The sequence below is a fragment of the Procambarus clarkii genome, chromosome 25 (assembly GCF_040958095.1).
Source record: "Procambarus clarkii isolate CNS0578487 chromosome 25, FALCON_Pclarkii_2.0, whole genome shotgun sequence".
Taxonomy (NCBI): Eukaryota; Metazoa; Arthropoda; class Malacostraca; order Decapoda; family Cambaridae; genus Procambarus; species Procambarus clarkii.
Genome location: NC_091174.1, coordinates 44,330,366 through 44,356,632, shown reverse-complemented (window position 1 = coordinate 44,356,632; position 26,267 = coordinate 44,330,366).

The following is a 26,267-nucleotide window of genomic DNA, read 5'->3' as shown; positions in this document are numbered from 1 at the left end:
TGAATGGAGCAACGTGAGTAGAGAGTTTGAAAGAGTAACTCAGGTATTGGTGAACAACGGATATAGCAACGCGGAAATAAACGCTGCTATAAGAAGACACTTGGACCGTTGGTATAATTCAGAACCTAGAACAGAAACTACAACACCCCCAATAAAATTATATTACAAATCAACCATGCACAGTGAACATATAAAAGAGGAAAGAATAATGAAAGAAATAATCCGTAAAGGAGTAAAAAGCACTACTCCTAACCAAAACATAAACCTGATAATATTCTACAAAACCAAGAAGACTTCCGAACTCCTTATCAAAAACAGCCCGAAGCCGACGGAGAACCCTCTACAGCAGTCAAGCGTTGTATACATGTACACTTGCCCCCACGAAGGATGTAACCTTCAATGTAAGTACATAGGTATGACGTCGACCAAGCTGACGAGGCGTTTGACATGCCATCTTCAATCTGGTGCCCCTAGGAATCACATGAGACAAGCCCATGACATTACTCTAACAAGAGAAATGTTGAACAAGAATACTTGCATAATAGACAAAACCCAAGATTCAAGAAGATTACAAATTCTTGAGGCAATTCACATAAGAATAGAGCGACCTACCATGAACACCCAAATCACGGAACTATTTACTCTACCCACCATGAGAGTAAGGACAAGACAAGAACATATCGATGCCAACACAGAAGACAATGTCCAACATAACAGGCCAATTACACTGGATTAATCTTTGTGTTTGGATAGGAGATGCCTCGTATGGGCCAATAAGCCTTCTGCAGCCCCTATGTTTATCCCTTATGTATCCCCCCATGTTTTCACCTTCATTGTATTATCACCTGACCTAATGCGGGTATAAAATCAACTAGTATTGTAAGATCTGTTCACTTGAGAATGAACCATGGAGGTTCTAAACGTCGTGCAAATTATACAAATAAGTGTAATACACTCTATAGTAAATCACTTCTTTTCTTCACATTAAAAGTACGAAAATGAGTTTTGGAGAACTCCTATTTCAATTAAGCCCTGACGCTAAGAAAATAGTTAGAGGGATAGAAGCCCTAAACCAGAAAATAATAAATACAGAATATGGGGTCATATTCAATGAAACATATATATATATATATATATATATATATATATATATATATATATATATATATATATATATATATATATATATATATATATATATATATATATATATATATATATATGTCGTACCTAGTAGCCAGAACGCACTTCTCAGCCTACTATGCAAGGCCTGATTTGCCTAATAAGCCAAGTTTTCATGAAATAATTGTTTTTCGACTACCTAACCTACCTAACCTAACCTAACCTAACTTTTTCGGCTACCTAACCTAACCTAACCTATAAAGATAGGTTAGGTTAGGTTAGGTTAGGTAGGGTTGGTTAGGTTCGGTCATATATCTACGTTAATTTTAACTCCAATAAAAAAAATTGACCTCATACATAATGAAATGGGTTGCTTTATCATTTCATAAGAAAAAAAATTGAGAAAATATATTAATTCAGGAAAACTTGGCTTATTAGGCAAATCGGGCCTTGGATAGTAGGCTGAGAAGTGCATTCTGGCTACTAGGTACGACATATATATATATATATATATATATATATATATATATATATATATATATATATATATATATATATATATATATATATATATATATATATATATATATGTCGTACCTAGTAGCCAGAACTCACTTCTCAGCCTACTATGCAAGGCCCGATTTGCCTAATAAGCTAAGTTTTCATGAATTAATGTTTTTTCGTCTACCTAACCTACCTAACCTAACCTAACCTAGCTTTTTTTGGCTACCTAACCTAACCTTACCTATAAATATAGGTTAGTTTAGGTTAGGTAGGGTTGGTTAGGTTCGGTCATATATCTAAATTAATTTTAACTCCAATAAAAAAAAATTGACCTCATACATAGTGAAAAGGGAAGCTTTATCATTTCATAAGAAAATAATTATAGTAAATATATTATTTCAGGAAAACTTGGCTTATTAGGCAAATCGGGCCTTGAATAGTAGGCTGAGAAGTGAGTTCTGGCTACTAGGTACGACATATATATATATATATATATATATATATATATATATATATATATATATATATATATATATATATATATATATATATATATATATATATATATATATGTCGTACCTAGTAGCCAGAACGCAATTCTCAGCATACTATGCAAGGCCCGATTTGCCTAATAAGCCAAGTTTTCATGAATTAATGTTTTTTGAGTTACCTAACCTAACCTAACTTTTTCGGCTACCTAACCTAACCTAATTTGTAGAGATAGGTTAGGTAGGGTTGGTTAGGTTCGGTCATATATCTACGTTAATTTTAACCTTGCATAGTAGGCTGAGAATTACGTTCTGGCTACTAGGTACGACATATATATATATATGTCGTACCTAGTAGCCAGAACGCACTTCTCAGCCTACTATGCAAGGCCCAATTTGCCTAATAAGCCAAGTTTTCATGAATTAATTATTTTTCGACTACCTAACCTACCTAACCTAACCTAACCTAACTTTTTCGGCTACCTAACCTAACCTAACCTATAAATAATAGGTTAGGTTAGGTTAGGTAGGGTTGGTTAGGTTCGGTCATATATCTACGTTAAATTTAACTCAAATAAAAAAAAATGACCTCATACATAATGAAATGGGTAGCTTTATCATTTCATAAGAAAAAAATTAGAGAAAATATATTAATTCAGGAAAACTTGGCTTATTAGGCAAATTGGGCCTTGCATAGTAGGCTGAGAAGTGCGTTCTGGCTACTAGGTACGACATATATATATATATATATATATATATATATATATATATATATATATATATATATATATATATATATATATATATATATATATATATATATATATATATATATATGTCGTACCTAGTAGCCAGAACTCACTTCTCAGCCTACTATGCAAGGCCCGATTTGCCTAATAAGCTAAGTTTTCATGAATTAATGTTTTTTCGTCTACCTAACCTTCCTAACCTAACCTAACCTAGCTTTTTTTGGCTACCTAACCTAACCTTACCTATAAATATAGGTTAATTTAGGTTAGGTAGGGTTGGTTAGGTTCGGTCATATATCTAAATTAATTTTAACTCCAATAAAAAAAAATTGACCTCATACATAGTGAAAAGGGAAGCTTTATCATTTCATAAGAAAATAATTATAGTAAATATATTATTTCAGGAAAACTTGGCTTATTAGGCAAATCGGGCCTTGAATAGTAGGCTGAGAAGTGAGTTCTGGCTACTAGGTACGACATATATATATATATATATATATATATATATATATATATATATATATATATATATATATATATATATATATATATATATATATATATATATATATGTCGTACCTAGTAGCCAGAACGCAATTCTCAGCATACTATGCAAGGCCCGATTTGCCTAATAAGCCAAGTTTTCATGAATTAATGTTTTTTGAGTTACCTAACCTAACCTAACTTTTTCGGCTACCTAACCTAACCTAATTTGTAGAGATAGGTTAGGTAGGGTTGGTTAGGTTCGGTCATATATCTACGTTAATTTTAACCTTGCATAGTAGGCTGAGAATTACGTTCTGGCTACTAGGTACGACATATATATATATATGTCGTACCTAGTAGCCAGAACGCACTTCTCAGCCTACTATGCAAGGCCCAATTTGCCTAATAAGCCAAGTTTTCATGAATTAATTATTTTTCGACTACCTAACCTACCTAACCTAACCTAACCTAACTTTTTCGGCTACCTAACCTAACCTAACCTATAAATAATAGGTTAGGTTAGGTTAGGTAGGGTTGGTTAGGTTCGGTCATATATCTACGTTAAATTTAACTCAAATAAAAAAAAATGACCTCATACATAATGAAATGGGTAGCTTTATCATTTCATAAGAAAAAAATTAGAGAAAATATATTAATTCAGGAAAACTTGGCTTATTAGGCAAATTGGGCCTTGCATAGTAGGCTGAGAAGTGCGTTCTGGCTACTAGGTACGACATATATATATATATATATATATATATATATATATATATATATATATATATATATATATATATATATATATATATATGTCGTACCTAGTAGCCAGAACGCACTTCTCAGCCTACTATGCAAGGCCTGATTTGCCTAATAAGCCAAGTTTTCATGAATTAATGTGTTTTCGACTACCTAACCTAACCTAACCTAACTTTTTCGGCTACCTAACATAACCTAACCTATAAAGATAGGTTAGGTTAGGTAAGGTTGGTTAGGTTCGGTCATATATCTACGTTAATTTTAACTCCAATAAAAAAAAATTGACCTCATACATAATGAAATGGGTAGCTTTATCATTTCATAAGAAAAAAAATAGTGAAAATATATTAATTCAGTAAAACTTGGCTTATTAGGCAAATCGGGCCTAGCATAGTAGGCTGAAAAGTGCGTTCTGGCTACTAGGTACGACATATATATATATATATATATATATATATATATATATATATATATATATATATATATATATATATATATATATATATATATATATATATATATATATATATATATATGTCGTACCTAGTAGCCAGAACGCACTTCTCAGCTTACTATGCAAGGCCCGATTTGCCTAATAAGCCAAGTTTTCATGAATTAATTGTTTTTCAACTACCTAACCTACCTAACCTAACCTAACCTAACTTTTTCGGCTACCTAACCTAACCTAACCTATAAAGATAGGTTAGGTTAGGTTAGGAAGGGTTGGTTAGGTTCGGTCATATATATACGTTCATTTTAACTCCAATAAAAAGAAATTGACCTCATACATAATGAAATGGGTAGCTTTATCATTTCATAAAAAAAAAATTAGAGAAAATATATTAATTCAGGAAAACTTGGCTTATTAGGCAAATCAGGCCTTGCATAGTAGTCTGAGAAGTGCATTCTGGCTACTAGGTACGACATATATATATATATATATATATATATATATATATATATATATATATATATGTCGTACCTAGTAGCCAGAACGCACTTCTGAGCCTACTATGCAAGGCCCGATTTGCCTAATAAGCCAAGTTTTCCTGAATTAATATATTTTCTCTAATTTTTTTCTTATGAAATGATAAAGCTACCCATTTCATTATGTATGAGGTCAATTTTTTATTGGGGTTAAAATTAACGTAGATATATGACCGAACCTAACCAACCCTACCTAACCTAACCTAACCTATCTTTATAGGTTAGGTTAGGTTAGGTAGCCGAAAAAGTTAGGTTAGGTTAGGTTAGGTAGGTTAGGTAGTCGAAAAACAATTAATTCATGAAAATTTGGCTTATTAGGCAAATCGGGCCTTGCATAGTAGGCTGAGAAGTGCGTTCTGGCTACTAGGTACGACATATATATATATATATATATATATATATATATGTCGTACCTAGTTGCCAGAACGCACTTCTCAGCCTACTATGCAAGGCCAAATTTGTCTAATAAGCCAAGTTTTCCCGAATTAATATACTTTCTCTAATTTTTTTCTTATGAAATGATAAAGCTACCCATTTCATTATGTATGAGGTCAATTTTTTTTATTGGAGTTAAAATTTACGTCGATATATGACCAGGAGTCAACCTCGAGGAAAAATCCGGAGTTGGAGCCCCTAAGGCAGTTCCTTGTTGACGTCGACCTCGTTCTGGCAGCTCCTGCGAAGTTGCTGGAACCATGTGTATTGTCATTTGCCTTTCTATTGGATAATTTCAGCAACGTGGAGAGGGGGGATCTGCTGCATGGGTAACAGCTTCTCCTCCATATCTACCTACCCAGGCTTTTCGCCCTGGAGAGGACACTCCAGCTTCGCCTCACAGCGTCGAACCAACACGGGAAGCGACAGTCTACTGGTTTTAAGTCTTCTGCTCGATTGGCGAAGAGTGTGACGCCAGGGGTTGCTTCCGACGGTGGGAGGGGTCATAGCGCCCCACTGGGCAGCTACCGCCCACTTCAAGCTGGGCAAACCCCAGCCAATAAGGTGTTGCCTCGCCACGGTCCGTTAACCTCACTGGGTGCGTGGGGTTTAGGGTGAAAACCGACAAGCGGCCCGACAACTTTGTACCAAGCAATACCAAGCCATACAAGAAAATATCAACTGCCCCAAAGCTGGGCACATGGAACGTCAGGACACTGACACCAGGTTTCTCTGACGACCTGCAAGAAATCAATGATGCCCGAAAAACAGCAATCATCGATAGGGAGCTGAGCAAGCTGCAGATGGATACTGTTGCTCTCCAAGAGACCAGGCTCCCGGGATCAGGATCTGTGAGAGAGAGGACCTTCTCTTTCTTCTGGCAAGGAAAACCTCCAGATGAGACCAGAGAACATGGTGTGGGATTTGCCGTCAGGAATGCACTGTTGGGACACATTATGCCACCGATAGGGGAAACCGAACGAATTCTGTCTCTGCAACTGCACTCCCAAACAGGACCAGTCAATGTAATTAGTGCATATGCACCAACCCTGACTTCTCCAGCAGAGGCAAAGGAAAAATTCTACGATGACCTCAACAGAGTCATAGCGAGAATCCCTGTAAAGGAGCCACTGTTCATCCTCGGCGACTTTAACGCCAGAGTGGGTGCCGAGCACAACATTTGGCCCACTTGCCTGGGTCAATTCGGCATAGGGAGGATGAATGAGAACGGGCAACGTCTACTAGAACTCTGCTGCCTTCATGGTCTTTGTGTCACCAACACGTTCTTCGGCACAAAGCCTCAACACCGAGTATCTTGGAGACACCCCAGATCCAAGCACTGGCACCAGCTTGACCTGATTCTTACCAGGCGTGCAAGTCTACCCAGCGTCAAGATTATGCGTAGCTACCAGAGTGCTGTCTGTGATACCGACCACTCCCTGGTATGTAGCAGGGTCAAGATGCAACCAAAGAAGATTCATCACTCGAAAAAGGCGGGCAGACCTCGCATCGACACCACCAAGACCCGCAACCAGGACAAGGTGGAAGATTTTGCACGCGTGCTCGAGGAAGCTCTCCCTGGTCCAGCTGGGGACATTGCCTGTAAAAGATGGGAGCACTTCAGAGACGCTGTGTTCAACGCTGTCATTTCCACCTTTGGCAAGAAGACCAGCAGGTCGGCAGACTGGTTCGAGGCTCACTCGGAAGAGATGACACCTGTCATCGAAGACAAGAGAAATGCCTTGGTAGCCTACAAAGCCTGCCCAAGTCAGCGCAACTTACAGATCCTTCGGGCCGTCCGCTGCAAAGTGCAGCAGAGCGCCAGGCGATGTGCCAACAACTATTGGCTCCAACTCTGCTCCCAGAAACAGACTGCAGCGGATACAGGCAATGTAAGGGGAATGTATGACGGCATAAAGCAGGCCCTTGACCCAATCTAGAGGAAGACCGCTCCTCTGAAATCTGCCACTGGCGAGGTGATTCAGGACCAGACACTGCAGCTGAAGCGCTGGGTCGAGCACTACTCTGAGCTATACTGTTACGGCCCTATTGGGTCGCAACTGGGGTTCTTCTCTGATGTTATTAGAGTTAGGGTATCCGGCCCCAAGTTAGTAGTGGCTTTCAAGGGGTGTGTTCCATAACACAAGTAAATTAAAGGGGATGGGATACAAATACAATAATTTAAATATATAATTACCACCACCAATAAATAAATATCTCACAGTCACTCGCTGGGACTATAACTACACTTACATACAATAACTTGTCTTCCTCTGAAGACGCGGAATGTTCCACGGTGCTCAAGATGAGTAGCCCTGGTTCTCTTCTCGTGGCCTCACGATGAATCCTTAGATTCTCTAGGCGAATCTACCCTGGCCACAGGCCAGCCAAATCACAGTCCCACTGGGTGCACTGTCGTGGAGGCCTTCAACCACAAATCCAGCCTGTAGCTGGCAGGTTCCAATCAGCTCCGCTGCGTAGGCCACTCCACGACCGATACTAGGGTTGCGAGCCCTAGGCAGGAGCCTCGTGTGATTCCGCGGATCACTCTCCTCTCTCAACACCCCAGTGGCGAGTCTTCTCCACCAGCCAGCCCCAGGTACAACGATTCCTGGTACTGCCACGTTACAGGCAGGCTAACACTCAACAGTGTTCGTCCGGGGGGTGACTCACAGCTTCTACAGCAAACACGTGGAGAGGCTATGGCTGCCTTGGGTAGACTGCCTCATCGTCCAATACAGCAGTCCCAGGTCGACTCTGTAATCAGACACGTCATCAGTACTAGTTACACTCTAGGGCACCTCACTTACAGGCTTAGACACAAACGTCCACCTATCCACTCCATAGATGGCGTTGCTGTCTAAGCGCCACCTCACCAGAAGTCAGCAGCGGCTATGTTATGAGCTGATTAGGACGGGAAACCAGCCTCTGTGGCCAGTATATCTCGTCCTCACTAGATGGCGTTGTCGTCACTGCTCCATGCTCGGACGCTGGACTCGGGTCCGTAACATATACGCCAGGGACAATGTGGTCACCGAAGATACCCTGAGCACCATTGAGTGTCTGCCTGTGTCAATGGAGCTCGACAGTGAACCGACCCTGGAAGAACTCAGCGAAGCCCTAGACTCCCTTGCTTCTGGTAAAACTCCTGGCAAAGATGGCATTCCTGCTGAGACCTTGAAGTGCTGCAGAGGTAGCCTGCTCATGGAGCTGCATGAAATTCTCTGCCTCTGCTGGGAAGAAGGAGAGGTGCCACAGGACATGAGGGATGCCAAAATCGTCACGCTGTATAAGAATAAAGGTGACAGGGGCGACTGCAACAACTACCGTGGAATCTCCCTCCTCAGTATTGTCGGAAAGCTGTTTGCTCGAGTGGCATTGAAGAGGCTCCAAGTACTTGCAGAGAGAGTCTATCCAGAATTACAATGCAGATTCAGAGCTGGCAGGTCCACCATCGACATGGTCTTTTCCCTCAGACAACTGCAGGAGAAATACAGGGAACAGAAGCAGCCACTCTTCGTAGCCTTCATAGATCTGACGAAGGCCTTCGACCTCGTCAGCAGGGATGGCCTGTTCAAGATCCTCCCCAAGATCGGATGCCCACCCAGGGTCCTCAGCATCATCAGATCTTTCCATGAGAACATAAGGGGTACTGTGGTCTTTGATGGCCTAACATCAGACGGCTTTGACATCCTTTGATATATATATATATATGTCGTACCTAGTAGCCAGAACGCACTTCTCATCCTACTATGCAAGGCCCGATTTGCCTAATAAGCCAAGTTTTCATGAAATAATGTTTTTTCGACTACCTAACGTACCGAACCAAACCTAACCTAACCTTTTCGGCTACCTAACCGAACCTAACCTATAGAGGTAGGTTAGGTTAGGTTAGGTAGGGTTGGTTAGGTTCGGTCATATATTTACGTTAATTTTAACTTCAATGAAAAAAAATTGACCTCATACATAATGAAATGGGTAGCTTTATCATTTCATAAGAAACAAATTAGAGAAAATATATTAATTCAGGAAAACTTGGCTTATTAGGGAAATCGGGCCTTGCATAGTAGGCTGAGAAGTGCGTTCTGGCTACTAGGTACGACATATATATATATGACAATGTCAGACCACGGAGGAAAAATGAAACAGGAAATTTCCTTAAGTACTTATATGTTTCATTTTTCCTCCGTGGTCTGACATTGTCACATTCTTAATCACGTGTTTATTTTCGTGATATACACACATATATATATATATATATATATATATATATATATATATATATATATATATATATATATATATATATATATATATATATATATATATATATATATATATATATGTGTGTGTGTGTGTGTGTCTATCACGAAAATAAACACGTGATTAAGAATGTGACAATGTCAGACCACGGAGGAAAATGAAACAGGAATTTCCTTAAGTACTTTCGTATATTAAATACATCTTCAGAAGGAATCTGAAGATGTATTTAATATATGAAAGTACTTAAGGAAATTCCTGTTTCATTTTCCTCCGTGGTCTGACATTGTCATATATATATATATATATTGTGACGGTAAAGCGTTGGTGTTTGGCTGTTTCAAAAGCTAGGGGCAGGGCCTCGTCACATAATAGAAAAAAAAAGAGAAAAGATGGAGCTTTCGTGTGTGGTAAGGTAATGGGAAGACACACAAAACACAAATAAATTAACAATGAAATTTTAATTACTTTAGAAAAACAAGACATGAATAAAGTTAAGCACATAAAATATAAAAGACAAGTCAACAAACAAAATAATATGAATAATCACTGGCAAATGAAAAGTTACGTTAAGACAAGTGAGTTACAGTGATAGCAAAATAAATATTAATGGAGCTGGAATATTGGCTTCGAGCTGCCACCTCCCTTAGTACACGAAAGCTAAGGCTTAGTCTACCATGCGAGAGATGTCAACTGCAAGGAGCACTGAGATATTCTGATGATACTGGAGCACTGCAGCCCAGACATCGACTTGTGGTGTAGGGTGGAGGGCAGGTGCGACGGGACACCAGCCAATCAGCGACAGGCAGGCAAGGACGAGCAGTTTGCTGGTTATGGCGGTGGTAGCTAGCAGGTGTCACTGTGTGCTGGGTACGATTTGCTCTCTGGGCAAAACGTTTGGCGATACTTGCTGGACGTATCTTCTATATTATATTGTATATATACTGTTACGGCCCTCTCGGGTCGCAACTGGGTTCTTACTCTGATGTTAGAGGAAGGGTATCCGGCCCCAAGCCAGTAGTGGCTTTCAAGGGATGTGATCCGTAACGCAAGTAAATTAAAGGAGAAGGGAAATAAAGTCAAAACTTAATATAATATAATCACCGTCACCTATAAATAAGACATAAACGATTACACGGGGGGGGGGGGGGGGGGGAGGAATATGAACACTATAATACACGGTTGTCTTCTTCTGAAGACTCTGGATCTTCTCGGTGCCAAGCTCTCGGTGCTCTCGTGGCCACACGATGAATCCTTCTAGAAGCTGAGTCTACCCCGGCCACAGGCCAGCCAAAACACAGTTCCACTGGGGGCACCGCCGTGGAGGCCGTCAACCACAAGTCCAGCAGATAGCTGGCAGGTTCCGAACCAACAACGCTGGTTAGGCCACTCCATGAGCGATACTAGGATAGCGCCCTAGTCAGGAGCCTTGTGTGATACCACAGATCACTCTCCTGTCCACAATACCCCAGTGGTTAAGCGTCTCCACCAGTCAGTCCCGGGTATGACAATCCTTCAACTGCCGCTTCACAGGCAGGGTAACACCACAGTGTTCATCCGGGAGGCGACTCACAGCTGCTGCAGCATAACACTTGGTGTCGAGACGGCTGCCTTGGGTAGACTGACTCAACTTCCCTTACAGCAGTCCCAGGTCGACTCTGTAAGCAGACACGTCATCAATAATAGGGACACACAAAAGCACCTCACTTACAGGCTCAGACACAAACGCCCGACGTATCCACTCCCTAGACGGCGTTGCTGTCTGAGCTCAACCTCACCAGACGTCAGCAGCTGCTGTGTTGTGAGCTGAACAGGACTGGAAACTGGCCCTGGTGGCCAGTACACCTCGTTCTCACCAGGTGTCGTCGTCCATTTGGAGGGGGTTTCAGGAGCTGACCCACAGATGGCGTGGTCGTCACTGCTCCAGGCTCGGACGTTGGATTCGGGTCCGTAACATAACATAGCAGGCTCAATCTCTCTTGAAAGAGATTATCGTCACAATATATATATATATATATATATATATATATATATATATATATATATATATATATATATATATATATATATATATATATATATATATATATATATATTTATATTAATTGTTTTTCGACAACCTAACCTACCTAACCTAACCTAACCTATTAAGATGGGTTAGGTTAGGTTAGGTAGGATTGGTTAGGTTCGGTCATATATCTACTTTAATTTTAACTCCAATAAAAAAAAATTGACCTCATACATAATGAAATGGGTAGCTTTATCATTTCATAAGAAAAAAATTTGAGAAAATATATTAATATAGAATATATATATATATATATATATATATATATATATATATATATATATATATATATATATATATATATATGTCGTACCTAATAGCCAGAACGCACTTCTCAGCCTACTATTCAAGGCCCGATTTGCCTAATAAGCCAAGTTTTCATGAATTAATGTTTTTTCGTCTACCTAACCTACCTAACCTAACCTAACCTAGCTTTTTTTGGCTACCTAACCTAACCTTACCTATAAATATAGGTTAGGTTAGGTTAGGTAGGGTTGGTTAGGTTCGGTCATATATCTACGTTAATTTTAACTCCAATAAAAAAAAATTGACCTCATACATAGAGAAAAGGGTTGCTTTATCATTTCATAAGAAAAAAATTATAGTAAATATATTAATTCAGGAAAACTAGGCTTATTAGGCAAATCGGGCCTTGAATAGTAGGCTGAGAAGTGAGTTCTGGCTACTAGGTACGACATATATATATATATATATATATATATATATATATATATATATGTCGTACCTAGTAGCCAGAACGCACTTCTCAGCCTACTATGCAAGGCCCGATTTGCCTAATAGCCAAGTTTTCATTAATTGTTTTTCGACTACCTAACCTACCTAACCTAACCGAACCTAACTTTTTGGGCTACCTAACCTAACCTAACCTATAAAGATAGGTTAGGTAGGGTTGGTTAGGTTCGGTCATATATCTACGTTAATTTTAACTCCAATAAAAAAAATTGACTTCATACATAATGATATGGGTAGCTTTATCATTTCATAAGAAAAAAATTAGAGAAAAAATATTAATTCAGGAAAACTTGGCTTATTAGGCAAATCTGGCCTTGCGTAGTAGGCAGAGAAGTGCGTTATGGCTACTATGTACGACATATATATATATATATATGTCGTACCTAGTAGCCAGAACTCACTTCTCAGCCTACTATGCTAGGCCCGATTTGCCTATTAAGCCAAGTTTTCCTGAATTAATATATTTTCTCTATTTTTTTTCTTATGAAATGATAAAGATACCCATTTCATTATGTATGAGGTCAATTGTTTTTCATTGGAGATAAAATTAAAATAGATATATGACCGAACCTAACCAACCCTACCTAACCTAACCTAACCTATCTTTATAGGTTAGGTTAGGTTAGGTAGCTGAAAAAGTTAGGTTAGGTTTGGTTAGGTAGGCTAGGTAGTCGAAAAACAATTAATTCATGAAAACTTGGCTTATTAAGCAAGTCAGGCCTTGCATAGTAAGCTGAGAAGTGAGTTCTGGCTACTAGGTACGACATATATATATATATATATATATATATATATATATATATATATATATATATATATATATATATATATATATATATATATATATATATATATATATATGTCGTACCTAGTAGCCAGAACGCACTTCTCAGCCTACTATGCAAGGCCCGATTTGCCTAATAAGCCAAGTTTTCATGAATTAATTGTTTTTCGACTACCTAACCTACCTAACCTAACTTAACCTAACTTTTTCGGCTACCTAACCAAACCTAACCTATAAAGATAGGTTAGGTTAGGTTAGGTAGGGTTGGTTAGGTTCGGTCATATATCTACGTTAATTTTAACTCCAATAAAAAAATATTGACCTCATACATAATGAAATGGGTAGCTTTATCATTTCATAAGAAAAAAAATAGAAAAAATATATTAATTCAGGAAAACTTGGCTTATTAGGCAAATCGGGCCTTGCATAGTAGGCCAAAAAGTGAGTTCTGGCTACTAGGTACGACATATATATATATATATATATATATATATATATATATATATATATATATATATATATATATATATATATATATATATATTTATATATATATATATTTATATATATATATATTTATGTCGTACCTAGTAGCCAGAACGCAGTTCTCAGCCTACTATGCAAGGCCCGATTTGCCTAATAAGCCAAGTTTTCATGAACTAATTGTTTTTCGACTACCTAACCTACCTAACCTAACCTAACCTAACTTTTTCTGCTACCTAACCTAACTTAACCTATAAAGATAGGTTAGGTTAGGTTAGGTAGGGTTGGTTAGGTTCGGTCATATATCTACGTTAATTTTAACTCTAATGACAAAAAATGACCTCATACATAATGAAATAGGTAGTTTTATCATTTCATAAGAAAAAAAATAGAGAAAATATACTAATTCAGGAAAACTTGGCTTATTAGGCAAATCGGGCCTTGCATAGTAGGCCGAGAAGTGCGTTCTGGCTACTAGGTACGACATATATATATATATATATATATATATATATATATATATATATATATATATATATATATATATATCCAGTTAATATTATATAATCATCCTTATTTACTTTCATTTTTTATTTACTCTGGTGAAGAACCAGCACCAGAATAATGCTAGGGATGTATTAATCTTTTAGCATGTAACCCCCCAATTTTGTGTAAGTTAATTTGACTCCATTTATATCAGAAATACAGTTTCACTAAGATCCATAGGACACTAGTTCTAGGGATCAGTTTTTCCATTGCTTTAATTTGTTTTCCAATTTTTCTCAAAAAAGTTGTGGTCCTTCATAGCTATCGAAATATATATTTAATTATTATTTATTGGAGTCAGGTTTTCCTCCACAGGGGCTGAGAGGAAGAGTGAGGTTGGGAGTCAGGAAGAGGGTGGGCTAGGGACAGGGAGGAAGCAGGGGCAAGTATGGGTTTTGGGGTAGAAGGATATAAGTAGGAGGCGGGAAAGACTGGAGGTAGAACAATTGTGGGATAGGAGGTGAAAGTTTGGGAAGAGTGAGAGTTGAGACGAGTGGGGAATTGGAGGGTTGAAAGGAGCACATGGGATTGGTTGCAGAGGGGAAGCAAGAGGGCAGGGTAATTTTAGGGGGTAGATGGTGTGGGGACGGATGGCGGGGCTGATTTGGGGACTGGGTTGAGTTGGGAAGGGGTGCTGAGGCCAGGGGAGACAACTGTGGAGTCAGTTTTCTCGCCTTCAATTCTTGTTGTTCGTGTTTGGTCATCTGTCTATAAACACAATATAAGGGTCAGCCTTCGTTGACCCTTAGTAAATTCTTGTGCTTTAATATGCAGTCGACTGCCTCTACATTAGCAAATTGCACTGGAACAAGTCTGCATTTTTTGTCATTATAAGTGCCAATTCAGTGTGTGAGTTAAGTCTCGGTTCCTACCATTTCAACATTTAAACATCTCAATATTTCTTCTCGCTCAAACTTTTCAATTTGTATCCTTTCATGTTTTGGTGTTGCCTTTGCTTCACATAATCCCTGAATGACAACTGTCTGCCTTCTCTGTGATCCACTTTCATGCTGGTCTTACCATATAATGTTGCAACCCTTACTGAGTCCGTATCGTTTCCTCGCTTGTTTCTAGTAATTCCGTACAACTATTTTAGCCATCGTAATGTTAGTTTCTTTACATTAAATGAGTCAGTTTTACACAAATCAACCGAGTCAGTAAGCAAGTTCTAGCTCCTGTCCCCGCCTTAGTCCCCTTTCGTAGATTTATTACTAACAGTACAATCCCCCTGAAATTTTGGACCATTATATTTCGTACATAGAAAAATAGATCCGAGCACTTATTGTGTTTCTAGCTCCTGTTCCCTGCCTTAGTTTACTAATACAACGTCTTTAGTATCCAATCAATTTCTTCAAGATTTAATACATTTCATGTATTAAATCATGGATTTAATGCTATTTCAGACGTAGTAAAATACAATAATTTAGTTAACGAGCTCCAGCTTTTGTCCCCCGCCGTAGTTCCCTCTCATATCTTCGGTAATACCTAACCAATCCACCTTAAATTTTAAACAGTCATTTTTCAGACATAGTAAAATACAATAATTTTGTTAACGAGCTCCAGCTCCTGTCTCCGCCTTAGTTTATCCCCCGTAACTTCTTTACTAACAGTCCAATCACCCTAAAATTTTAATCCATCATATTTCAAGCATAGTACAATACAGTAATTTAGTTACCAAGCTCCAGCTCTCGTCCTCAGTCTTAGTTCTGTCGCACATCTTCGTTAATAACTTATTAATTTTCATAAAGTTTAAACCCGCCATACTTCAAACTGAGTAGATAAAGCTAACACATTTACCAAACTCTAGCTCTTGTCCTCTGCATTAGCTCTCTCTCGTATCTTCGTTAATAACCCATCAATTCTTTCTGAAATTTAAACTCCCTGTATTTCAGACACAGTAAATAAGATCAAGTCAGTTACCGAGCTCCAGCTCTTGTCCCCCACCTTACTTCATTTGTACAAGTTCTTTAGTAAAAGACCAATTTTCCCGATATTTAAAACAAATATACTTTAAGCGTAGTAAATCAAATCAAAACAGTTAACAAGCTCCAGCTCTCGTCCCCTGCATTAGATGTCTCTCGTATCTTTGTAAATAACCAATAAATTTTCCTAAAATTTATAACTGCTGTATTTCAGACATAGTAAAATAGTTCCAAACAATTACCGAGTTTCAACTCTCGTTCCCTGCTTAGCTCATTTGTACAAGTTCTTTATTATCAGACCAAATCACCTGAGATTTAAGCTCGTCATACTTCTAACATAGTAAAATAAATCAAAACATTAGCCTAGCTCCATTTCCTTTCCTCTGCCTTAGATCATCAAACATAAATATTTCCGATCAAGTCCCTCTCCAGTCTAACTCTTTATCAAAGTAAAACCACCTAACCGCACCTACGTAATTATCTTTTCACCCCCTCCCGCCTTCCTCCTTATCTTCCCCTTCTCATCCAAGTTTCATACATTTTAAATATAGCTATTAATTTGCATTCTTTCCCCTTTTCATAGCATATTCTCTTTAAGTTCAGATCAGTACTTAGTCTTACATATTCTCTAGTTCTTTCCATGAGACTTAAACAACTATTACCGTGTATCCTATCATATTTTAGTATGACCCGTATGTAAATTTACCCAACTCCTTCCTTCCATTACAAGTCCCCACATGTTGGCCTCACATCTCACTACACTTTCTTACTTACATGTTCTAGCATGTTTTCCCCATATCTCAGTACCAACGCTTACAATTTCTCTCAATCCTTTACACGTTCGCACATGTTCTCTGCCTAACTTTTACAATTGTCCTCCATCCCTCCACTACATGTTCATTACAGTCCCTTATATGTTTTCTGTACAAATTTTACACTCAATATTCATGTTCACTGTGTTCATCAACTTTTCTTACATGTTTTCTGTGTTCTTTGTCATGTTCCCCATATGTTCTCTGTGTTCGCCATATTCTCTTACATATTCTTTAAAATCAAATCTTCCAAGACATTCTTTTCTTAACGTCCTATAACTAAAATCATTCACCAATCAACTAAAAACATAGTCACTTTCGTCATTGCTGAACTAAACTTATTATCCAATCAACTAAAAATAGTCAGAATTAACCTTGTTGAATATTGTTCTTAATTAAAATGACCGTTCTCTTAGCTAAAAAATTGTCAAGGAAACTTCTTTCAGCACTTTCTCATCAGCCATTATGTTTTGTCAAGTAAGAAAAAATAGCCAAAGATATCTATCATCGCTGTTCTTAACTGACATTTATACTTTGTGAAGCACAAAAAAATAGTCACTGTCATCATATTTTCATGTCTTTCCTCAACTAAAAATAGTCAAATGTAACTTCTTTCAGCACTTTCGTAACTAACCGTATACTTAATGGAATAAAAAAAAATAGTCAAAGACAATCTTCGAGACATCAAAGACACTTTAAAACACCACAGTTACTCTTCGAGACATCAAGGCCACACTCAGATACACCCGAACTACTCTTCGAGAAATCAAAGACACTCTTTGAGACATAAAAATTACTCTTCGAGACATCAAAGTTACTCTTCGAGATATCAAAGTTACTCTTCGAGACATCAAAGATACAATCAAAGACACACTCAGAAACGTCAAATACTACTCATGTCCACAAAAGTTATTCTCAGAGGTATGAAAGGTTATTCTCAGTCATCAAATGTTATTCACTAAGTAACCTTTCGTTCGTCAGAGAAGCTTTCTAAGACATCTTCGTTCATCAAAGTTATTCTCAGAGACATCTAAAATTATTATCTAAGACATAGAAGTTATTCTCAGAGTCATCAAAGGTATTCTCGGAGTCATCAGAGGTAATCTTTAACTCAACTTCGTTCATCAAAGTTAATCTCTAAGACATCAATGTTGTTCTCTAAGACATAAAAAGTTATTCTCTATGTCATCAAAAGTTAATCTCCGAGTTTTTTTTTTTTTTTTTTTTTTTTTTTTTTTTTTTTTTTTTTTTTTTTTTTTTTTTTTGAGATATAAACAAGAGTTGTTACATTCTTGTACAACCACTAGTACGCGTAGCGTTTCGGGCAAGTCCTTAATCCTATGGTCCCTGGAATACGATCCCCTGCCGCGAAGAATCGTTTTTTCATCCAAGTACACATTTTACTGTTGCGTTAAACAGAGGCTACAGTTAAGGAATTGCGCCCAGTAAATCCTCCCCGGCCAGGATACGAACCAATGACATAGCGCTCGCGGAACGCCAGGCGAGTGTCTTACCACTACACCACGGAGACTGCAGAAAAAAACTGCAGACTGCTTTCAAAAACATACTACTCATGTTCTCAAAAGCCATTCTCAAAGTCATCAGAGATATTCTCAGAGTCATCTAACTCACATTCGTTCATCAAAAGTTATTCTCTAAGTCATCAAAGGTATTTTTCTAAGTCACTTTCATTCATCAAAGTTATTCTCTAAGTCATAAAAGTTATTCCCAAAAACATTAAAAATTAATCTCAGTCAACAAAAAGTTAATCTCAGTCATCAAATGTATTTATCTAAGTAACCTTTCGTTCATCAGAGAAGCTTTCTAAGATCTCTTCGTTCATCAAAGTTATTCTCTAAGACACCAATGTTGTTCTCTAAGACATCAAAGTTGTTCTCTAAGACAACAAAGTTAATATCAGAGCAAATATCAAAGTTGATCTGTAAAATATCTTCGTACATCAAAGTTATTCTCAGAGTCATCAAAAGTAATCTCTAACTCACCTTCGTTCATTAAAAGTTGTTCTCTAAGACATCAAAATCATTCTCAGAGTTATCAAAAAGTACTCTCATATCCTCAAAGTTAATCTCTAAGTCATCAAAGTTAATCTCAGAGCTAACAAAAGTTGTTCTCTAAGACATCAAAGTTATTCTCAGAGTCCCCTTGTTATTCAGAGAAGTCTTCTGAGACATCCTCGTTCAACAAAGCTGTCCTCAGAGCCATCAAAAAAGGTAAATACAGTCATCAAAGTTATTCTCTAATTAACCTTTTGTTCATCAGAGAAGCTTTCTAAGACATCTTCGTTCATTAAAGTTGTTCTCAAAGACATCAATGTTGTTCTCTAAGACATCTTCTGGCATAAAATTTTCCTCCAAAAATATAACTAGTTCAGCTTTTCATATCAAACTTACATTTCTGTTAAAATATATTTTCTTAGTCACTTTACCTTTAAACCTGTTCTCTTAACAATACTGCATAAACCTAGCTAACCTATCCTCCCCACCTAATGTTACTTACCTAACATAATGTTCCTAAACCTAACCTAGCACTTTGGTCCAGTGACGACGCAGCATTGCGTCATAAGTTTACTGTCGGTAATCTTGATGATGACCCAATGCTGCGTCGTCTACTAAAATAATTGGCAAAAAACAGGTTTTTATCCGATTTTGGGGGGACTGGTGTTCAATATATAATATATTGAACAAATGTTCAACCCATGTCATGTTCAACACACAACACTGAAGTGGTAAGTACAAAAAGTTGTATTATTTTGTTTATAGTTTTTTGTTCATACTTTCGCGTATTGTACTGGCAATTTTGTTCTTCAATTGGCCTTATATGCACATATCCATCTAAAGCATTCTATTAGGAACAATTTCATACTTAAATGAGCGCTGTAACACGAAAATTGAGATTAGCAACCGGTAAAAATATTAAACATTTGTGGGCAGGAATTGGAAGTGTAGCTGGAAGGCATCTGGGTGCTCACTGGCGGCTAATGCGTGGCCCGTCTTCAACTCGTCGGCGGGTGGAGCGTGACCAGGTTTTTTATTTTATATGCTAATATTCCTCTAGAGAATTCTATGGCGAACCCATTGATACCAAAATGAAAGACCTAGGACAAAAATTGAAGTGACCAGATTGAAAGAGTGAACACATTTTATCGCTTTTGCGAGCTCCTGGGTAACTCGTTCGCACTTTCTCTGTTTGCTGCGTGTAATTAGCCGGGCTTTTGGATTTTATATGCATTTAGTGCTGTAGAGAATTCTATTGCGAACACAATGATACCAAATTTAATCTCGTAGGACGAGAATTGAGGTGACAAAGTTGATGAGAATATACACTTTTCAGAATTAACGCGCGCTCCTGTGAAACGCTGGGACCCACTACTCATAGTTGAGGGGTGGTGGGCTGGGTGCACGAAAGTGCTAGCTTACATAATCTAACCTAACTTAATCTAACCTAACCTAACTTAACCTAGCCTAACTTAACCCAACCTAACTTAACTTACATAACCTAACATAACGTAACCTATCCTAACTTAACTAACCAAACCTAACTTTATTTTACCTATCCTAGCTTAACTAACTTTACCCATCCTAACTTAACCCAACCTAACCTAACTTACATTACCTAACCTAACTTACCTATCCTAACTTAACTTACCTAACCTAACTTAACATAACTTAACCTATCCTAACCTAACCTAACTTATCCTAACCTAACTTTACCTATCCTAACTTAACCTATCCTAACTTAACCTAACTTACATAATTATTCCTGCTTGTCTTTTGTGTTTCGTCAATCAATGTCTCATATTCATTGTTTTTTTCAATGGTTATTTTTCTGAAATGATCATTTATGCATGTTAAGCACCATTTTTTAAAGATCAGGTGTTTAAACATTTCATGGATTTTTGTTATACATTTACTCGTTTCAAGGGTTAATTTCTCAAAAAGTCATTTACGCATTTCAAATGCTATTTGTTAAAGATTGGGTGTTTAAGCATTTCAAAGGATTTTTGTTATATATGGGCATTTACTCATTTCAAGGGTTATTTTCTCAAATGGTCATTTTGTATTTCAAGGGTTATTTGTTAAAATTCATCAAGTTGCTCATAAGTTGTATTTATTATGTTTGTTATAATTGTTCTTCTTCTTTCCCCCCTTAACCTAACCTCTTTTTGATCTTAGTGTATTCATTATGTTGGATATCATTTGTTCTTATTCCCAACCCTTTAACCTAACCTTTCAGATGTAGTTATTTATTTATTGCGTTTGACGTATTTGTTGAATATATTATCCTTATCCTAACCTTTCAGATGTAGTTTTGTTTCTCCTTTTTGTATATTTTACCCAAACCCACCATCCCATTTAACCTTCCTTCCTTCTTTTACTTTGTTTCTTCTACTCCTTCTCTCCCCCTTTTCTCTCTATCTTCCTCCTTCTATACCCCTTTTTCTCTCTATCCTCCTCATTCTATACCCATTTTTCTATCTATCTTCCTCCTTCTATCTCTCCTTTTCTCTCTATCTTCCTCCTTCTATCTCCCCTTTTCTCTCTATCTTCCTCCTTCTCTTTCCCTTCTCTCACTCTCTCTCATTCTCCTATTTTTCTTTTTTATCAAATTCAAGTCTTAGTGCTCTCATGCTCTCACTCTCCCTCATTCTCTCTCTTCCTCCCCCTCTCTCTTACTCCTTTCTCTCACTCCCCTAGCTCACTTGTTTTTCTCAATTTCAAGGCTTAGTAGATCTGATTCTTTACTGCTGTAATTATATTATTACTAAGATAAAGAATGAACTTATATATTAATAACAAAGTAAAAGAAGGAAGGAAGGTTAAGTGGGATGGTGGGTTTGGGTAAAATATAAAAAAATATAAAAGCAAAACTACATCTGAAAGGTTAGGATAAGGATAATATATTAAACAAATACATCAAACACAATAAACAAATAAACTACATCTGAAAGGTTAGATTAAAAGGTGGGGAATAAGAACAAATGATATCCAACATAATGAATACACTAAGATCAAAAAGAGGTTAGGTTAAAGGGGAAAGAAGAAGAACAATTATAACAAGCATAATAAATACAACTTATGAGCAACTTGATGAACTTTATCAAATAACCCTTGAAATACAAAATGACCATTTGAGAAAATAACCCTTGAAATGAGTAAATGCCCATATATAACTAAAATCCTTTGAAATGCTTAAACACTCAATCTTTAACAAATAGCATTTGATATGCGTAAATGACCTTTTGAGAAATTAACCCTTGAAATGAGTAAATGCCATATATATAACAAAAATCCATGAAATGCTTAAACATCCGATCTTTAACAAATGGTGCTTAACATGCATAAATGATCATTTGAGAAAAATAATAATTGAAAAAACAAATGAATATGAGACATTGATTGACGAAACACAAACGATAAGCAGGAATAATTATGTAAGTAAGGTTAAGTTAGGATAGGTTAAGTTAGGTTAAGTTAGGTTAGGTTTGGTTAAGTTAGGTTAGGTTAAGTTAGGTTAGGTTATGTTAAGTTAGGATAGGTTGGGTTAAGTTAGGATAGGTAAAGTTAGGTTAGGATAAGTTAGGTTAGGTCAAGTTAGGTTAAGTTATGTTAAGTTAGGTTAGGTTAGGTAAGGATAGCTATGTTAGGTTAGAATAGGTAAGTTAGGTTAGGTTAAGTAAGTTACATTAGGTTAGGTTAAGTTATGCAAGTTAGGTTAGGTAACATTAGGATACATTAGGTTAGGTTAGGTTATGCAAATTAAGTTAGGTTATGCAAGTTAAGTTAGGCCAGGTTAGATAAGTTAAGTTAGGTTAGGTTAAGTTAGGTAAGTTCGGTTAGGTTAAGTAAGTTACATTAGGTTAGGTTTGGTTAGCTAGGTTAGGTTATGTAAGCTAGATAGGTTTAGGAACGTTCTGATAGATAAGTAACATTAGGTGGGGAGGATAGGTTTGGTAGGTTTATGCAGTGTTGTTCAGAGAACTCTTTTAAAGGTAAAGTGACTAAGAATATATATTTTAACAGAAGTGCAGGTTTGCTATGAAAAGCTGAACTAGTTATATTTTGGAGAGAAATTTTATGACTGAAGATGTCTTAGAGAATAACATTGATGTCTTTGAGAATAACTTGATGGAAGAAGGAGAGTTTCTTTGATGATCGAATGTGTCTTAGCAAACCACATTGATGAACGAAGATGTCTTAGAAAGCTTCCCTGATGAACGAAAGGTTACTTAGAGAATAATTTTGATGACTGTATTTAACTATTTTGACGGCTCTGAGGACAGCTTCGTTTAACGAGAATGTCTCAGAAGGCTTCTCTGAATAACGAAGCTGACTCTGAGAATAACTTTGATGTCTTAGAGAACAACTTTTGTTAGCTCTGAGATTAACTTTGACGACTTAGAGATTAACTTTGAGGATATGTGAGTACCTTTTGATTACTCTGAGAATGACTTTGATGTTTTAGAGAACAACTTTGATGACTTAGAGAATAACTTTGATGACTTAGAGAATAACTTTGATGACTTAGAGAATAACTTTGATGACTTAGAGAATAACTTTGATGACTTAGAGAATAACTTTGATGACTTAGAGAATAACTTTAATGAATGAGTGTGTTAGAGATTACCTTTTGATGTCTCTGAGGATATCTTTGATGACTTTGAGAATGACTTTTGAGAACGTATTTTGATAGCAAAGAGAACAACTTTTGATGACTTAGAGAATAACCTTGATGAACGAAGATGTTTTGGAAACTTTTATGAACGAAGATTACTTAGAGATTAACTTTGATGACTTTGAGATTAACTTTGATGACTTTGAGAACAAGTTTGATGACTTAGAAAATAACTTTGATGACTTTGAAAATAACTTTGATGAACTAAGATATTTTACAGAACAACGTTGATAGCACTGAGTTTAACTTTTGATGCCTTAGGATAACTTTTGATGTCTTAGAGAATACCTTTGATGACTGAGATTAATTTTTAATGTCTCTTGGAATAACTTTGATGACTCTGAGAATAACTTTGATGACTGAGAATACCTTTGATGACTCTGAAAATTACTTTGATGTCTTACAGAACAGCTTTGATGACCGAAGATGTTTTGGAAAGTTTCTCTGATGAACGAAGAGTAACTTTGATGTCTCGAAGAGTGTCTTTGATTTCTCACAGAGTAGCTTGGGTGTGTCTGAGTGTGTGTCCTTGATGTCTCAAAGAGTGTCTTTGACTATTTTTCTTACTAACGAGGTGAAATTTTAGTTACATTTTGAATATCTTTGTACTCTACGATGTATACTGTTAGTTACGAAAGTGTGGAACAAAGTTACATTGACTATTTTTTCTTACTTAACGACACGTAATTTTAGTTAGGAACAGTGATGAATATGACTATTTTTAGTTGACTGACGAATAATTTTAGTTAAATGATGAACAAGACTATTTTCAGTTGATTGACGATGGATAAAGTTTGTTAGTTATGAACAGTATTGGAAACTTTCCTTTGACTATTTTTAGCTAAGAGAAAGGTTATTTTAGTTGAGAACAGTGTTGAACGAGATTAATCCTGACTGTTTTCTGTTGATTGACAAGTAATTTTTAGTTAAGAAGTTGCAGGAAAAGTTTGTCTTAGTAAATTTGGTACTGAATAAAGTGTAGATTTGTTTAAGAACAGTGTTGGTAAGAAATATTAAGCTGACTACGAGAATTACTTTGATGTAGTTTTGCAAATAAAACTGGGTGACTAGATTTGTTGGGGGGAACGGTATTGCTGTTGATAATATTTGACAAAGAACTAGTTACAGAACGGAAGAAACAATAGAACATTTTATTTTAAAGGAACATGTAAGAGATTGCGTTGAACGTAATGAGAACATAAAAAACACATAGAACACGTAAGAGATTGCGAACAACATAGTGAACATATGGGGAACACAACAAATGTAAGAAAAGCTGATGATCACAGTGAACATAAGGGGAATATGGACTTACAGAGAACATGTAGACATGATAACGAACATAGGGATTACAAAGAATGAACACTGAACATGTAAAGAACAAGCTAAGAACATTAAGAACATGAATATTGAGTATAAAAGTTGTACAGAGAACATATGATGTACATGAAAAACATGACAAAGAACACAGTGAACATACGGGGAAAATGGCAGAAAACAGAGAAAAAATGGAGAAAACTGGTGAAAAAAATATGAACTGAACATGTTGTGAATACTTGCTGAACATGGAGTGAATACAGAAAACATGGAAAAGAATGCGAAGAACACGGTGAATATAGAGAAAATATATAAATACAGTAGGATTATTGAAGGTTTGGATAAGTTGGGAAATGGGAGAGATGAAGGGGGAGGTAAGGGATGAGGGCGAGATGAAGGGTGAAAGGGTGTTGAGGGAGGTAAAGGAAGGGGAGGGATGGGGTAAGGTGCGGTTTTTGACTGTGTAATTATTGCTTACTTGGGTAAACAAAAGGTATTGAAGGTAAGGTGTTATATGACAGTGAAAATATTACATAGCTGAGTACAAAAAGGGTATTAAAAGCAATGATGTTTACTTTGATAGACTGGAGAGGGGCTTAACCTGAAATAATTTTGATGAACTTTGAACTAAGGTGGAGGACATGTCCTCCACCTTAACCTAACTCGGTTAATGTCTTGATTTATTTTACTACGTTAGAAATATAGTGATCTTAAATTTCAGGGGAATTGGTCTGATAATAAAGAACATGTACAAATGAGCTAAGACAGCGGATGTGAGCTAGAGTTCGGTAATTGTTCGGAACTATTTTACTATGTCTGAAAATACTGCAGTTACAAATTTCAGGGAAAATTAGTCTGTTACTAAAGAACTTGTACAAATGAACTAAGGTGGGGGACATGAGCTGGAGCTCAGTAACTGACTTGATCTTATTTACTATGTCTGAAATACAGCAGGTTTAAATTTCAGGGAAAATGATCTGCTACTAGAGAACTTTTACAAATGAACTACGGTGGAGGACAAGAGCTGGAGCTCGGTAACTGACTTGATCTTATTTACTGTGTCTGAAATACAGGGGGTTTAAATTTCAGGGAAATTGATAAG